This window comes from Filicampus tigris, chromosome 8, assembly GCF_054856515.1.
Source record: "Filicampus tigris isolate MCC_2025a chromosome 8, RoL_Ftig_1.0, whole genome shotgun sequence".
NCBI lineage: Eukaryota > Metazoa > Chordata > Actinopteri > Syngnathiformes > Syngnathidae > Filicampus > Filicampus tigris.
In genome coordinates, this window is record NC_141224.1 from 5,726,893 (window position 1) to 5,733,964 (window position 7,072).

Sequence of the window (7,072 nt, forward strand, 5' to 3'; positions counted from 1 at the left end):
CAAACACTGTGGCAGTGTTTGCCGATTGACTAGCAACTGTCGATCAAGTAACACTACGACCTGGAAAAAAATGAATGCTACTTCGTTGAGCATCTTTTTTTAAACGAACACATAATTACAGGTTTGAGATGCGAAAATACATTCACTTAAAGGGGAAGTCAACCAAAACATTTTTTTTTAACAATATGTTCTATGCAGGCCCACAAGTTAAAACGAGGCATTCTGATAAATATTGCGTTTGTGGGATAAGAAGTTAATCCACCCGTTTCTCAGGGCGCGGCCATTTTGTCACTTCTGTTGACTGAAAATGACATCACAAGTACTCAGGGCTCAGATAATGATCAATCACGGTATTGTATTGTATTGTACTTTCAGTCGACAGAAGTGACAAAATGGCCGCCCCAGAGAGAGCTAAAAACGGGTGGATTTTGTTGCTTAACTCATGTTCCACAAACACAATATTAACCAGAATGCTCTGTTTCAACTAGTGGGTCTGCATAGAACATATTCATAAAAAGATATATATATTTGGGTTGACTTCCACTTTAAAGCCTTCGATGGCTTGAATACTGTATATCACAAAGGGTGGTCGCGAGGCTTTCAATAAAAAATCGTTTATGGGCGGGTGGATGCCCGGGGCTGGGCTCCCTCAGCACACACCCCTTTACACGTCACTGCCTATCATCTCATAGTTTGTTTTGTAGTCCTAGAGCTAATTCTTTCTTTTTTCTTTTTTTTTAAATTTGTAGATATATATTACAATTGTAATCCCTAAAGGCATTTAGTTAAAAAAAAAAACAAAACAAGTGGCAGTCAAGTAGCAGTTTAGATCGTCAGATCGTGTATAAAATTGACTTCTTGAGGGGATTGAAAGTGATCCGTCAGGCTTGCACACACATACAATGCATCGGGGAATAAACAGGGCTGTTTTTACTTTCATCATGTGCGCATTGCCGCAGGGTTCTACAACTCATCGACTTGATCTTTGAGGTCGGGGTTGGGGGGGGGGGGGGGGGGGGGTTGAAACACCCAAGCATCCTTTCATCCGGCATTTTTTTTCTTTTCCTCCCGATGCATACGCGATCTCTCACTTCCTCTGTTTCCACACAAGCCCCACACGGCCACGAACACAGGCAAACGAACAAAATGACCCACCACGCTGTTCGGATGCGTGTTTGTTTTGTTAGAGAGTGGCAATAAGGTAAGTTGGATGAAAACTGTGTGCACAAACATGTCTTGCGCAAGGCAATGGATAGCAACATATCGTTGCTGTCCTGTGAAAAAACACGTCCAATTTCGGGAAAAAAAAAAATAATTTTCACGTTAATGCGATGTTGGGCTGGCCGATTATGAAAAAAAATATGAATCCCGATTATTTTGGTAATAATTGCAAATGCACGATTATTCAAATGATCATTTGCCGATTATGAAAAAAAATATGAATCCCGATTATTTTGGTAATAATTGAAAATGCACGGTTATTCAAAGGATCATTTATTTTTGGGTGCAAAACGAGAAAATTTTTCAAAGTAAAAAATTATAAAGACAATTAAATGAAAGTAAGTTCCTTTTGGACCAAACAATATTTATAAAATGTGTTGTTGTAAATTTTTGAAAAAGGTGCAAATGTATAAATTCATGTATGATTTCCTTCTGAGAATAAACAGTGCGTATTGCGTAGGATAATAATACATATTAATAGTCATTTTTTACCATTATGCCGATTATGCCAATTTTGTAATCGTGGAGTGTAATAATCATAATTGTATTTCGATTAATTACACAGCCCTAATGCAATGTCCGTAATGCGGAAAATTGAAAAAAAAAATGGACACAAGTGTTTTTCACATGACAGCGACGATATGAATGAGTCTCATGTCACTGGAGTAAATGCAAATGTGCCAATGAATTCCCTTGATTATTAATTTTGCTCCATTGTATAGCAACAGCTTAAATTTCACTTGCTTGTTACATCTGAAGCACTTTCATGCTCACGTACTTGTTCCAAAATGCAATAGAATTAATGCAAAGCGAAAAGTTAATGGACATGGGAACATTTGCTGTAGACAGTATGTTCAACATCACATCGGGGCCAAGGACGCATCGATTATGCGTGCGACATGTTTGCTTTCGTGTGTGTGTGTGTGTGTGTGTGTGTGTGAAAAGGAATGCCGAGTCATCTAAATCTCTATCTAAATGTCTTCACGCAGCCAGCGGGCCAGCCCGCCCGCCCGCCTCCTGACTTAACCACGCAAGACCTGGTAGGTGAAAATCTTTCAATTTGGGGGACTTTGTTGAAGGTTAAGGTTAATGTGAGGGCTACAATTAGCAGTTGCTTAGCGCCGCTCTCCGGGAAATGAATGAAATTCAATGTGATGCGCTGTCAGTTGACAGGAAGTCGATTGCGCCCGTAGCTGCTTAATGCCACCTGCCCCCAAAAGAGAATTCATCCTAGAACACAGAAATCAAAATGAAAATATCCTGCGTCTTTTCCTTGTTCTCCGATCGCCTCATTAGCCAATCAACTCCCTTCGCCCCAACCCGCTGGCCTTCCGACGCCGACCGTTCCCTCCGGCACGTTTTGTCCGCAACCTCCTCTGCCTCCCCGCGGCGCCCCGAGCGCTTCTGTCATGCACATCTGAGGATTTGATGTCCTATTAGCATTCTGGGCGTAGAAGCTTTTCAGCTCGCTCACATTTTGTTTATGGCTTTTGGATACGACCCAAATCTCATTAAATGCGGTGGGGACATGATCTGCCAAAGACAAGTATTCATTTATCTAAATATGATAAAGGGTGAATCTGTTATGTAGATTGACTTTGGGTGTGTTTTTCTGCTCACGCTCCTTCTGCGCCTTGGATGAGATTCTTGTGTTCATGCGCTCAAAGATCACCTTTTAATCAAGTTATGCCCAAAATGAGGTGCTAAATCTTGACTTGTCGCCTCGATTATGAGGGAGAGGAATGCCAAAATGCTGCAAGTGCGACAGGTTTAGGCACCTCAGACTCGATGTAGAGTATTAGGTGGGCGTGGAGAGAGTGAAAAAAGGACGACAAAGTTAATGGCGTAAATGACGAACGGCATGTGAAGATGCGGTGGGTCCGTTACTCGGCGCATATTATTTTAAATCTGGAAATAAATTATTTTGCCATCAAAAGTTTCCTTTTTCAGTTTTGATTTTGGTGTGCCCTTCCGCAAATGTGTACATATCCATTTATATGTACACATTTATTCATGTACATGTGAGGGGCGGAGCCACGGGTGAATGACAGACTGCTCACCCAGTGAGATTCATGAAAAAAAAAAAAAATTAAATTATTTCTGTTGTGTTTTGTTTTATTTTAATTGAATATTAAGAATGGCTTAATTGTGGTTGTCTAAAGAAGATCTGAACTTCATCTTATTCAGCTTCTCATTTTATTTGAATATACGCAGGACGGGAGGATCGTGCTCAGTGAGAGAAATATTCAGGCCCCCCCTGATTTTTCCAGGCCCGCCCATTAGCCACGTTCTGGCCCCGCCACCGGTACATGTGTAACTTGCCACCCCGCAGCATGCAATTGGTCTAACTGTCTCCATATGTCACTGACATAGATAGATGACCAAACATATTGGCTTTGTAGTAGATAAATCGTGATTTTTTTTTTGGAACAATTAGGTGAAATAGGATAATTTACCGAGGCACACTTGATGATCTCCCAATGCGTCACTGCGCTGTTTGGCAATCACTGCACGATAAAAAAAATTTTTAAAAAGGTGGGTCAACTCAAAATTTCATTTAAAAATACTGTCCTGGTTTTATAATGTCACACGTTGTGTTGGCAAGTCAGTCCTTTGAACACTATGTTGTTGTAGGAGTTTGATAACCAACAATGGCGTAATTATTCAGCGAGTGGCTGTTCACACTTAGTTGCTCGTGTTGACGCTTGCCTCGTCGCCTGCCAAACGTCTCCGCTGACCGTCACGCAAGTTTGTTTGCTGTTCCGCCCAAAAAGCACAGCAGAGCATTCTCCTTCAACGAAGAAGTAAATAGCGCCCCTCCACAACAGAAAAGCAATACAAAAAGAGCGACATGTTCCACGGGCAGATATGATTACCTTGGGCGCCACTTCTCCCTCGATTCCGCCAACAGGCAAGTCAATTTTACTTAATTTCATCGACACCAGCAGGCGCTGCATGGGAGGGGAGCCCTTGTTAGGTGATAATGGATGCGTGTAATTGGTGAAGTGCTGATTGCTTCACCCTCCGAAAAAAAAAAAAAAAGGATTCCATCAGACGAGAATTTTCTGTTCCATTAATCTGTGTTCGGAAATAATACAAAGTAAGTTCGCCATCGGAAGAGAGAAAGAGAGGGCTGCCTGTCTGGGTCATTGACTGCCGCGTCCATTGCTTGAAGAAGCTTTCAAATGTAGCGTGATCGTGATCTTTTTTTTTTACTTTCGGCTTGGATTTTGCCGCTTGATCCCTGAAACCTTTGCTGAGCCAAGGCACATATTTGACATGAGAAAAGTCTCACAACACACGACCAAGAAAAAAAAAATGTCACAGAAAGAATCTACTGAATATTTTTTTTTCTGAAACTTCGCTATAAATTACAACGCATGGTAAAATCTGTATTGCGCAAGCTTTTATTGGTCAAACCGAAAAGATGGAAATCATAAACATGAATGTGCTAAAAAAAAAAAAATAAACATTTTATGAATTTGCATTATAAATACTGTAATAAATACATTTGTAGTATGATAATCAAAAAATGCATCTGTGTGTGTGTTTTATTGCTGATGTTTTATTCTTTTAGGGCCTGGCATGGAAGAATGACAGAAAACTCCAAAAGGCACTGAAAACACCGAGCCGTTGTCACACAAGACATCTGAGGTATGTGAGACTTATTTTTTGCTAACATGGTTCCCAAACTTGGTTTGTATTTGGGTACTTTTCTGATACCTCCTGCAATTATACTAACAACAACAAATTTCAAAAGTCATGGAAAATGTGTTGTGTGACTATTTTCCAAATGTTGTTAAGAGGGGATTAGGCGTGGGGAAAAAAAATCTTTGAAATACCTTTCAAAACTGAAAAGAAAAAAAAAAAAACAGATTTTCCACCAAAATGAAAAGTACAAATCAATCTAGCAAGAAACATGAAGTAGACACAATTTATTTGCTTTTTTTTCTTGGTTGTGATGTCATTTTCAGTCAGACAGCAGACAAAATGGCCGCCCCCTGATATGGCTAAAAACGGGTGGATTTTGCAGCTTAACTCATACTGAGACAAACGCAAAATAAATCAGAATGTCGCGTTTCAACTAGCGGGCCTGCCGGGAACATATTCTTGAAAAAAAAAAATATGTTTGGGTTGAATTCCGCTTTAAAGAGGCTCAATACTAGCCTGGTGGAACAGAGCCATACGACCATGCTAGAGGTCCACTGCTCAGTGGACACGCATATTGACTTGCTAGCCACGCTGCGCTACTATGCAAGGACACATTACTCAGTTATTTGTGACAGCAGACAGAGACCAATCATCTAAGATAAGACAAATGAAAAGTGTAAGTCAACCCAGCTCCAAAATGAAGTCGGCGGCAGTTTGGCGATGTATTTTTATTTGTTTTTTTTTTTTTTGTTTTTTTTTTTTCGGGCAAAGGCACAGCTCCTATCAGGTCCGATCAGCTGCTGCTTGATTAATGCTGAAATGACATATATCATTGTCAGGCGGCACATGTTCATCCTGACTGGCATACTGATGACAGCGCACGCAAACACACATTCATGCACGCTAGCGCTTTCTTATCGGGCTTGCTGACACCATTTTGCTCTCCAACAATCTTGCTAATTATAATTGTTAATTAATTCTCTGCCAGCGTCCTCATCAGGAGACTAATAACCTACATTTCCATTAATTAGACCTTCAGCCTTTCGCTCACTCTCGCAGTCTCTCCATCCCACTCCAATCCAGACCTTTGTCCCCGCACGGCCGCCCGAATCTCCGCCCCTCGCCTCTGCCTGCTTCCCTGCCCTTATCGCCGCCTTCATCCCTGCCCACAGCTTGTTCTTCGCGGGTTGAGCCACAGTCACACCCACAGTGTAATTAATTGTGACGAGGTGTCTATTGCCAACTCACCACAGCGAGAGCGGATACTATTGTCCATTGTGGTGGGCCGATACGGTTCTCACGCTCGGGTCAACAAGCTGTAGCAAATGTTATGATTTCTCATCAATTTCAAACGTGTACGTATACACGTGTGTGGAACTCATTCACTCATATTTGCCACTGGCAAATATAATCATTAAGTGAAATCTAAACATTCATTGCCATTGACGGGTATACTCGTCAATTACATTTTTTAAATTTTTTTTATGGGGAGGGGTAGAGGAGGGTCTGACACAGCTCCGCAGTGAAAGTCAAGGTTGTATTCAATTTTAGGTGATGCAAAACCGCCAACAGATGGCAGCATGTACCATTTTCAGATTTGAGATCACGCCCGGCTGGAACTGCACATGCGAGATTGGAAGAGGTAAAAAGGACACATTTAGGGACACATTTAGGGATTTATATATATATATATATATATATGTATATATATATATATATATATATATATATATATACACACACAACCAGTGCGCCATTGTAGTGGAGCTCCCCTCCCTACCAGGCTTGCTTTCAAAGCAGCAGAGCAAAACTTGATCTGTGAAGAAACTTTAACTGTGTGAGTGTTTTTTTTTTAATTAACTGCAGCCTTGCTGCAGATGTTTAACAGCCTTGCTTATTTCACGGGCCTGTTGATCCCGCGCTCATCTGCTTGGAGCTCCACCAGCCGTCTTTTTGCCACACTCGAGTTATTTCTGCGAGTCTCCGGCAGGCCATCTCGCTGTTCTTTTCTTCCAATCTGCTCCCCCACTCTCCCCTACCAGCAACCCCCCCCCCCCCCCCCCCGACTTTCTTCCCCTTCTCTGTCTGCCACTCCAAGAAGGCGTGAGAGGCAGTTGGCACTCGGTCCGCACTGGATCGTGGATGTTGGCAAAAAATGGCAGCTTTTGCCTTACCCGTCCCCCTTTCTCCACCTCCCTCG